Source organism: Ruditapes philippinarum, unplaced genomic scaffold (assembly GCF_026571515.1).
Source record: "Ruditapes philippinarum isolate M1 unplaced genomic scaffold, ASM2657151v2 ctg2584_1_1_1_1, whole genome shotgun sequence".
Taxonomy (NCBI): domain Eukaryota; kingdom Metazoa; phylum Mollusca; class Bivalvia; order Venerida; family Veneridae; genus Ruditapes; species Ruditapes philippinarum.
In genome coordinates, this window is record NW_026857148.1 from 170938 (window position 1) to 182895 (window position 11958).

Below are 11958 nucleotides of genomic sequence, written 5' to 3' on the forward strand. Positions count from 1 at the left end.
TCCCACAGAATAAAAAAAAAAATTCTCACAAAATATGTTGTTCCCACAGAATAAAAAAAGATTTTTCTCACAAAATATGTTGTTCCCACAGAATAAAAAAGATTTTTCTCACAAAACATGTTGTTCCCACAGATTAATAAAAAATACTTCGACAAATAAGTTGTTCCCACAGATTATTAAAATAAATCGACTATGTCCTCTCCATGCTTCCGTAGTTTGGTCTATAATAAAGAGAAAATGCGAGCCATGTTACAGTCCTTAAAATAGATTTTTGAATATAACTCTTTTCTATAAACTGATATATATTCATAGACAAAACATGTTGTGCCAATTACCCGACACATACAATAAATGAAGAAAAATGTTCAAACAAAACAATTAACCTTTATATACACTTTAATGTTTTAACACGATCACGTAATGTATCTGTAAAGTTTGCATTAATTTACTGATTTGTTGACATTTACACACAACTAGTTTCATTAGCAACATGGCATTTATTTTACACATGTAACTTTACTAGCGGCGTCTTTGAAATATTCCAATCTGAAAGCTTCAAATATGCACAAGCTACTCATGTTGTAATTTTTTGAAGTCTGACATTACCTTCGTAAATATTTACATCTCACATTCATAACATGAATTAGGAGCAAAAGTCAAATACTAATGATTTAATTGTTCCTAAAATTCACGTAGATTTCATTCAAAACTTAAATATCACAATTAAAACGTTTACATTCCCCATTGTGATTATAGTAAAGTCACAACTCAATGCATATTTTCTCTACCGGACAACATTCAGTCATCTGACATGATGGACAATTTTGAACAGTCTATGAATAATTTGAATGATCACAATCTCCTATCCGTTATATTGTGATATTCTTGAAACTCTTTTTACTGGATTTAAAAAAACAAAACAAAAATACTACTACTATGCAGTTATATGTCATCACTTTACGGCTTGTAAATCATTACAAACGAAAGGAATTCAAATCAAGTTAATTATAAGCAAATCGTATTTTCTATAAGATATTTATTCTACATCCAAATTTTGAGATCTAAAAGTTCGACCAGTTCCCAAATGAGTATTTTACGGAGTATAATGAGTACATTACGCTCCATGACATTTATTCGTATATTTCGATTTGCATATTTAGCATAGTTAACGAATGGTAATTTGTCCCTGCAGGGAAACGAAAACAACAATCCACGTGTAAGATATATGTAAACCTATTGAATATCGATTTGGAAGAGAACAAAATTTTTATGATCCATTTGATTTCAGATATTTTATACAGCAATTTAAAGAAAAAACAAGGCACGTCGAAAGCCAAATATATACACTGCAAAATTCTGGTAGAATGGCGTTGTCGTATAGGTCTCTCTTGTAATAAAGATAAATTTTCAAGATAAAAACATGTCATTAATAAAAAGACAGAAATAAAATAAAGACTAAAATCAATAAACGGATTATATTTTTCTGTAATTAATATATGTTTTACGAGCTTATTGTCATTATTTTTTTACGAGCTTATTGTCATTACTTTTGTTCGTTTTATAACAGTCAATTTGCTTGAAACGAATGAAGTGAACTGTCTTTGTCAATATACATATTTTACAAATTTAGTTTAATGCACTGTTAGAAGAAACATATATAGTTTAATTAACTGTTCTTTAAAGTTATTTTAATTAACTTTGCTTCTTTCTCACTGTCGTTATATATGTACAATTATAAAGTTTATTTGTTTCTGAAAGAGCAGTTCTATGTTAAAGACAACAAAAACTTGTACAGTTATAACTCTGAAAGCAATAAAGCAGATAATTTCCTATTTAAATCTAGGAGTTTCTGTGCAAGTGAGAACTAATTTCTGTATGATGGCTGGACAACAACTATGTTCATGTTTAATTTGTATGTGCTTCTTTTCTAGCTTTACACTGTCACAATTAGATTTAAGTCATGTATGCAATCATATTTTGTATATGCATGAACTAAGAAGGGTTGGTAAAAAAGTAAATAAATTTTGTCATGAATCCATTAAAATCTTACAGGTTATGTAGTTCACTATTTATTTCTCATGTAGATAAATTTACTTTAAATGATAGAATATCATATCTTTGTGTTAGCTTCTACGTTGTTTCATTGAAATCAATGTTTTTTAATGACATGTTTACAAATATTTTAATATTGTTGTAAAACGAACGGGAATTATGCTGCAAATATTCATGCTTCAAGGTAAGATGGAAGTTCATTTTGCTGTAGAATAAATCTTTTTTTGAAATATATTATTATTTAAACATTATTAAAATTATCAATTTTAGTGATCTACCCATCCAATAATGTTCATACATCAGCTAGTGCTCAGTTCAGCCCAGTGTCAGCTCAGGGTTGCTATATTTTTCTTGTCCTTTGGGATCATTGATTCCAATAGTTTTTATTGGTAAGGATTGAACGCCGATTAAGTCGGTGCTAGGGGGCAAAAGAGAACTTGCACTTGTTTAATCTCCCGTTAACCAGCGTGTATATCCAGTAACGCAGGAATGTGCAAATAACGCAGGAATTGTGCAAAGGTAACGCAGAATTGTGCAATTTAGTGGCTAAAACGAGCAATGTGATATGTAAATGGACCAATATTTTTCATTGTACACCAAATTGGAAGAAATGAATTAGCGCATACGGTTGCTGAGACATTATACATTAAACTTCATCAAAAATATTACCATGAAAATGTTTATTTTTCAAGATCATTCGTGAAAATGACGACCTGACTAGTGTATTGATGGTGATTTTTAGTGTCGTTGACATCTTTCAATACAATAATGTACATATTACTTTATGATTTTTTATATTCGCTGTACCTGAGACATTTTCCAATCTACTCGTGTCATATTACACTTAATTTAGCAGATAAAACGTACTTGAAACCATTTTTACGAGGTAACGCCAAATTCGTGAATGAAGAACTGAAGCAACGGCGGTTATCTCATTGAAAGTAGGTAAATGTTATTTTACCGGCTTCCTTCTATTGTTATACGACAAACTACACGTTTGACAAATGTCTTAGCTATACAGGACATGAAAAAAATAATGTTTTAAATATGTTAAATGAACATATTTATTTGACGAAACACAAAAGTAACCTTCAAAACGCTAATCAGGTTGTCTTTCTCTATGATCTAAAGAAGTAAACATATTCCTGAAAAAAAAATAATGCTGATTTAAGTATAATATATATCGTAGCAGCCGTATGCGCTATTTCATTTCTTTAAATTTTATTTAAAATAACAAATTTTGGTTCGTTTACTTTCTGTGTTATTCGTTTTGGCGTTGCACAGATTCGGCGTTACTTTTACGTTATTTGAACATTCCTGCGTTACTGGATATACACGGTGTTAACAGGCTGGATGAAACAGAGTCTATTTATTTGGTTTGCTGCCTTTGCTCTCGAAGTACATGTATGAAACAAAACCGCTTACCCCACTAGAGATGAAAATAAAGATAAATTCGATTAATCAATTTTTTAATTATATCAAAAACAAATTTATGATTAATTATTTAAAGGTCAACATTCTCTTTAGATCATATGCTTTAATAACACATATAGCTTGTTTATGAGGTTTGAAGCTTGAAAGTATTTATTTTGTTTGCAAATCTTTGTATCAAAGTCCAAAACGTTTTGTTACATTGATGAAATATTCATATCGCATACAACTTTAGACAAAAGTAGTCTATCTTGTACACTTCAACTCTATTGAAACACGTACAAGTTGATGTGAAAATAAAATGTACAATGGACGCTTTAATTGACAGGTTTTCATGTTGAGTGTGATCAAAAGTGCTTTAAGACAGTTTAATTATACTTAATATCATATACACACATGCATAATCTGGTTCAATTTAGTTCCTTAATAACGCTACGTTACATGTAATAAACAAATGTCATTGTATTCGCGCAAAGTTGTTATACAGTACAGAACAGTACAGAACAGTACAGAACTTTCAAGCAATAGTTGAGCCTATTTCATTCATTATAAAAATTCATTAAAAATTCGGTAAAGTAATATCTCTTTCTATGTAGTGAATGAAATTTTAAATCACAACCACACAAAAAAGTACAACTTTGTTCACTTACCTACAAAAATCTAGCAATGGCAAAAACAAGCTGCGTTTGAGTATTATACAACGTGGATGTTATATACGGTCATTTCGGTTTAAATTGAGGTATGCATTTTGAACGTTCTTGCAACCTAATTTCTGCAAAAATCCTAAATTGGAACAAAGTGATTAATACTTTGCGTGAAACAAAACCAGTATATATTATTTTGTCTTCAAGTATTTGAATATGCTCATTTGTAAAATATTCAAGCAGTCGTATTTAATCTTTAAATCACGCGATACATGTGCTCACGTCTGCATAAATGAATAAAATGTTGCATAGATAATTGTCGAAGAAAATTAGAAAGTTTTGTCTTATATATTTCACAATTACTTGTGACAAGTTCTTATTAATTTATCTACAAGTCTTCGAATATGCAAATGTTTCAATGAATATTAATAAGCTTTCGTCTTCTCTCTGAAAAGCATATTATTAGTTTTAATGATTTTTGAAAGGCCATTTGACCTATAGTTAAGGCGGTTATATGCTTACATAGCTAACAATCGTTAAAATATGGCTAGTTGAATCAACACACATTTTAATACCAATTCATTTTACTGCAAATTGACATCGTTAATAAATATAAGAAATGATTTATATAACCGCAAATGACTTGTTTACGTATTTTTAATGTTAAAATTTTGTAATCATAAATTGGCCATCGTGAATGTTATATACACGATTATATAACTTTTTAAAATATTTATGACGAATTAATAAGCCTCCTGGAGCTAATAGAATTTTTTTCTGATAAATATAAACTTTTCACCCTTCTTCCAGAATTTAAAATGGTTCAGAACTTCTTTCTCTTAACGAAGTGGTCTCAAAAAGTATAATAGCAATTCTTATATCTTTTACAGTAATAGAAAGCCTGGTTGCTAAGAAACGTAACTAGTGCGACATGCAAGTAAACCTATTTCAGACAACATTACATTTTTGATAAAGTTTGTGGTTATTATTATTTTTATTCTGATACATTTTGTTATCGTGTATTGTTGTTCCTTTAATAATTAAAATTTGCCAGACGATAATTTTCAGTCTTCCTAGAACAGAAGATGACTAGCCTTTGTCACCAGAAATAGAGCCAGACCAGCCTTCATATCCGTGCAGTCTCACTAGGTGATATTTGTCACCAGAAATAGAGCCAGGCCAGCCTTCATATCCGTGCAGTCTCACTAGGTGATATTTGTCACCAGAAATAGAGCCAGGCCAGCCTTCATATCCGTGCAGTCTCACTAGGTGATATTTGTCACCAGAAATAGAGCCAGGCCAGCCTTCATATCCGTGCAGTCTCACTAGGTGATATAGCTGGTGGAAGATAGAGCCAGGCCAGCCTTCATATCCGTGCAGTCTCACTAGGTGATATAGCTGGTGTCACCAGAAATAGAGCCAGGCCAGCCTTCATATCCGTGCAGTCTCACTATGTGATATATTTGTCACCAGAAATAGAGCCAGGCCAGCCTTCATATCCGTGCAGTCTCACTAGGTGATATTTGTCACCAGAAATAGAGCCAGGCCAGCCTTCATATCCGTGTATTCTCACTAGGTGATATTTATCACCAGAAATAGAGCCAGACCAGCCTTCATATCCGTGCAGTCTCACTATGTGATATTTGTCACCAGAAATAGAGCCAGGCCAGCCTTCATATCCGTGCAGTCTCACTAGGTGATATAGCTGGTGGAGATAGAGCCAGGCCAGCCTTCATATCCGTGCAGTCTCACTAGGTGATATAGCTGGTGGAGTTGTCACCAGAAATAGAGCCAGGCCAGCCTTCATATCCGTGCAGTCTCACTAGGTGATATAGCTGGTGGAGATAGAGCCAGGCCAGCCTTCATATCCGTGCAGTCTCACTAGGTGATATAGCTGGTGGAGTTGTCACCAGAAATAGAGCCAGGCCAGCCTTCATATCCATGCAGTCTCACTAGGTGATATAGCTAGTGGAGGACCAAATTCAAAGTTCATCTTTGTTTTATTATCTCCTTATAATTGTGTTAACATAGCACATTACGATGGACGGATTAGGAAATTACGTAGGTATACTTCCCCATTTTAAACAACTTACGTACAAAACAAAAAAGAAAAGTATGTCTAAAGATGATAATAAATTCCTATTTTAGATGCAAATAGTTATAAGAATCTAACTGTTATTGACACATTAGAGAATAGATTTTAAATGTCTTCACCATCTATAAAATGACACAAATATTTTTCAATACTCTAACACAATATGATATCGTTATTTATTGAACTGTGTAAATATAGAGAAATACATGTACACTGGCTTAAAAACAACAATTTCTATAGGCTTAAATACTTGTTTATGCCAGATAATTATTAAGTTTACTCTATCCCAATATTGCCTATTCAATTGATAAATTGTTCTAACAATATTTCCCCGGGTCATTCTTTCAAATTATGGATAATATTCACTATATAGGGTCTGTATACAATATATAATTGCAATGACTTGGAATGGTTGCAGACTGTAAATACTAAGACCTATGAATGCAATAGTAAAAACATCGATTAGACTCAAACATACCACACTTAATTCTTATAAAACAGAAAGAGCAATACCATTTAATCGATTTTAAGGTCTTATATCTAAATAACTTCTCAATTATAATACTGGCACAAGATAAAAACTCTTACATAATCCAATAACGTAAAAATATAAGATATTACTTTATGTCAACATAAAAATGACAATCTTAACAAAAACACAACAAAACAAAACAAAAACAATCAAAAAACAACAAACGAACAAAAAAATATTGATAAAAAAATCTGAATTAATCTTATTGGGCTGGGTCTAGAAATATAAATCAATTACCTCATTACTGAAGAAATATATCATTCCCTGCGGTCTGGATACCGCAGGGTTTTTGTACGCGTTTAACTTTTGAGGCATGGAGGAGCACGTGACCTGTTTTCGGTACATGGAGGAGCATGTGATCTGTAAACCGTACATGATTGGTTAATTGACCTTTTCGAAATCATAGCTAAATACCGTTTGCCGGTACGTTACGGATTTACCTGTAGGGAATTAGTCCGAATTACCTCTAATTAAGAACAAAAAACTATTACGTGATTTTTCTAATTTTCTATAATTATTTTACCGTTTTAGGTGGAAAAACTTGAATGATGTGTTTGAAAATTATCAATGTTTCTTTAATATCTATCTCAAATTTTACAAACAATAAATTGTTTAAACTGAAAATCTACAAAGTTAAAATATTCGTAGTGGCATCTGCCATAATAAATAGAGATATTTTCTGCGTAAACTTGTGTGTTTACTTTATTTTTTTTTTTGCTCGGAATTATTCATAAAATGGTAGGCCTATTTAATCATTTTCTAAAAAAGAATTAATTGTTTTATGTTCGACCTTCTCCGGTCTTCAACGGTCACCAGTTTCCAAAGACCTAGCTTCTTCTAATTCAATTGTCAACTATATTCTTGATACAAACGTTTATTTATCCCCCCCCCCCCCCCCCAAAAAAAAAAAAAAAAAAAAAAATAATAATAATGTTGAAAATAGTTTAAATGAAATATCTTTATATCATTAAAATGTTCACCGCAGGAAACCATTTTACTTGTACATATTTTAGTACGACACAAGTTATCATATAGCTGGCGAGTCATTACATGCCTTTGGTAAGCAACACGAAGGACAATCTATTAATGTTATAGTACTAAAGGCAATCTGATCCGTATGATAAACATTCCTATATACATGTCGATACCATCAATGTTTTTTTTTCAAACTTCAAGATGTAATAAAATAACATGTTAAGAAAAATTAGAAGCTGTTCCAACTACATTGTACTATACATATTGGTAGATAATAAAGTTAATGGTCAGCATTGACTCTAATACATCTGTCATCATCGTATTATTTAGCTATATGATCAATAGATATGATATAAAAAATATAGAAAAGTGATCAGTTTGCCAACAAACCAATTTAAAATTAATTTTAGAATTTTCATGTCATTGATCAGGTGGAAAGAACATAAAATAACACAAAAACATTCAATGCCCAATGTTAATGATTGTTATTCTGAATGTTTCTCTTCACAATTTCATTCAAGGGCGTTCATATTAGTTTATTGAACTTGTTAGAATTCCAATAAACATATCAATAAATAATAGTGGTTGATTGATCATGTTCATAAACAGCCGAGCAAAATACTGAATTATTGATCAAACGGATAATAATACTACGGATACAAGTGATGGCTATTTCCCTATGACATTTTAATAAATATCTAATTAAACAACAAAACTTGAAATTACCTCATCCGGAAAAACAATCAGTTTTCCTCTTACACAAGCGTGTCTATTTTGGGAGGTTGGATATATAATATATAAGTATGCGTCAAACAAAAAAAAAAACACAATAAAAAAGTACCCAAGAAAAGATAAATACTTTTTAATTCCTTAAGAATCTTATCTATATATAGACTAACATTTCATATATCCCAATGCAATATGGCACCGGAAGAGAAATAACTCTGAAATGATGATTCTTTATTCATTAAACGGGAAAATAAAATAATATAATACCGAATATTAGTTAAGTTCCCGATACACTTGCATTAAATAATTACAAACAAGGAGGGCCATGTCTACAGAAAAAGAAGGCAAAAACTATGAACTTACTAAATTTATTTCTTACACTGAAATGACAAATGCAACAAAACAGATACTTCAAATTTTGAATTAGCCTCGTATTTAAATCTGACTAAAGTTCAGATCTACTTATTTCTTTTATGTTGATCTGATGACGACCGTCGACCGTATATGTTTCGCTTTCTTTATAATGAAAGCTACTTTTTAGCCATGCGCTCATTTGCATTAGAAGAAGTATCAAAATACCGTTATCCATAGAAGTTAAACAAATTGTTGATTTTGGTTTGCAAAAAAAATGTTTGAAGTGATTTTTTTATCTTATGAAACGCACACAAATATTTTTAATGAAATTTATCACTTGGTTATGCAATTTGTTGTGATTTATATGGTGGCAAATTATATTGTTACGTGTATGCATGACTATTTTTGTCCTTAGAGATATGCAAAATAAAGGCTTCAAAATAAAGAAGATTCATCGCCTTCCAAATAATTCTTGCTTCTTGAAAATGAGGGAATTTAATTCCTAAACACATTGAAAAAAAGTTATTAGCATCTAAAATGTGAAGTATGCCACTTTCTTAAAAGGCACGTTTGTAAATGAGAATATAAATATAAAAATATATAATATCCTGAAAGCAGAACAATCTTCCATTTATAGTGTTAAATCAACCTTAAATTTTACCAGATACATTGCCGGCACCAGTATATGCAGTATTAGACATGTATTTTATACAAGAAAACAAACGCATGGCTTTTTGATTGATATTTTATCTTCTATACTTCAGAGATTTGCATTATATGTGACCTTGCCAATAATCACGACCGATGGATTTTAGTTTTTAATATGTTATTATCACAGAAACTAACAATGTAAAAGATTTTATAACTGTCGCACGTTTATTGGATTAGAATAAGTTATAATAAAAGCATGCCACAGCGTGGATCGTATCCGCTGGTTGCTACGCAACCATTACTTTTGCAATCACAACGAATCTTCTTTGCGGGCAAAGCAGAAGAAAACAATTATTGAATAAAAACTTATAGGTATTTTTTGTAAAAAAAATGTTCAATCAAAGTCTTTAATTATGAAATGGTTTCGTTTGTTAGATGAAACACCCAAAGCAGCTGATTCAGTGATGGCTGAAACGACTTTAAGTTGATAGCCTTGTGAAGTCAGTTTTGCTATCAACACTAGCACTTTAATTTGGTTAGTATATTATTGTACTTTCAAAGAGATATTGACTTCAAGCCTGAAATAAAAAAAAATCTTATATACGTCAAAAAGGATATTTTAAGTCTTTAGGGATACCTGAATTTTGTATTTGTTTTCATCTCTCCTTTAAAACAAATGTATGGTGGCTGATTTACGCCATGTCGTAATTTCGCTTTGTTGTCTCGAAAATGCGATAAAGTTTATAGTGTGCGGACACTGCCTTTATCGTTATGCCCGTCAGCAAAATAAACTGATAATCTAAAGATGGTAGGAACATATTAATGTATCTATCATAATAATTGTTGCATTAATTGATTCAAAACAGTCTGAAAGCCTTACCGTCATATTATTTAATTATTTTACACGTGTAAGGAGCGGTGTGATCTTTTTAAATTATACATCTACGTGGATACAACATATGTTCTATAGGACTATAAGATAATATATCATTGTGATCAGACATTTACAAAACTTAATATAATAATAATGATAATAATAATAAATTGATGTCTCCGTGCGCATGTACAACTGGAACGCGAAAATGCGAAATTTAACAATAATCCGAAAATGTAACAATGCGAAAATGCAACAATGCGAAAATGTAACAATGCAAAAATGTAACAATGCGAAAACGCGAAAATGCAACAATACGATAATGTAATTATGCGAAAAAGCGAAAATACTTTGTTGTCTCTTTGTGTTTTCACATTTTTGTATTTTGAATGCGAAAAAAGCGAAAATACGACAGATTTTTTGTGTCGTATTTTCGCCCTCCTTCTGTCGTATTTACGCTTTGTTGCCTAGAAAATGCGAAACAGGAAGAGACGACAAAGTTCAACTTTGCCGTCCCTTCGTGTTTTCGCATTTTGAGGCGAAGAAGCGAAAAAACGACATGGCGTAAATCAGCCACCTTACAAATGTCATATGTTAAATCGAGTAAAATAATTACTAAAACTGTGGGAATCGAAATATATTTTAATAAATAATAATACACCATCCTTATGCTAAAGTAAATCCAGTTATCTTCACAGAGTAGGCCATTTATATTAATATACAGATTTAAGCAAATAAGGAAAGTTATGCCGCTATATAAGTTTCTTCTGTAAAAATAAGTGAAGTTATCCTTGCTTTGTATTAAGGAATTCGCCCACCTTCAGACTATAATAATATATCAAATTTTCATTAGTCGATTGATTGTATATAACCCTTAATATGATGAAAGTTATTGTATATTGCCTCAAGTATAGAGCCAGGCCAGCCTGTATATCCACTTTGTCACAAGTATAGAGCCAGGCAAGCCTAGATTTCCTAACAGTCTATTCAGGCTATATACTGTTTGTTGATCAGTAGTTATATTTTAATATTGACATCCTTGAACTTTGCACCGATCTTTTCCAAATTCAAGTCAGGGCAAATTTATATCACAGACTCAGCAGGTTTAGTGATAAAAAGGATAGCTAAAAAAGGATAGATTAATTTATATTCCCACAAACGGATGCAACGGGCTCATGGATGATTTGCATAATAAACTATAACTGCCGTATCTATAAATGAGACCATATTTCTATACAGTAAAATTTCAATTTATCATATCTACCCACGACTGTGAAATATATTTAGTAAATAACAATGTGTATGCATTAAACTGGCATTTCTTCACGTCTAATTATCTTGTTTGTAAAAACATGCTAACATTGCTCTTTATATTGCTGTCACCTAAGTAGATCGTAGGGAAATTTATACTTTATTTTCTTTCATTTATGAGCTAAAAGACCTTTAAACAAGCTATTTAAATAAGTATGTTCTTAGCAAGGTTCTAAACCGGCCCATTTGTCTCGAGTATTTCAATGTAGCTTCCTATTAGATTCAAATTTACATCAACCAGTCACGACATAAAATAATAGTGTTCAATTCTCCCTTGAACTTTGGAATCTGGACACAATCATGGCGGCTT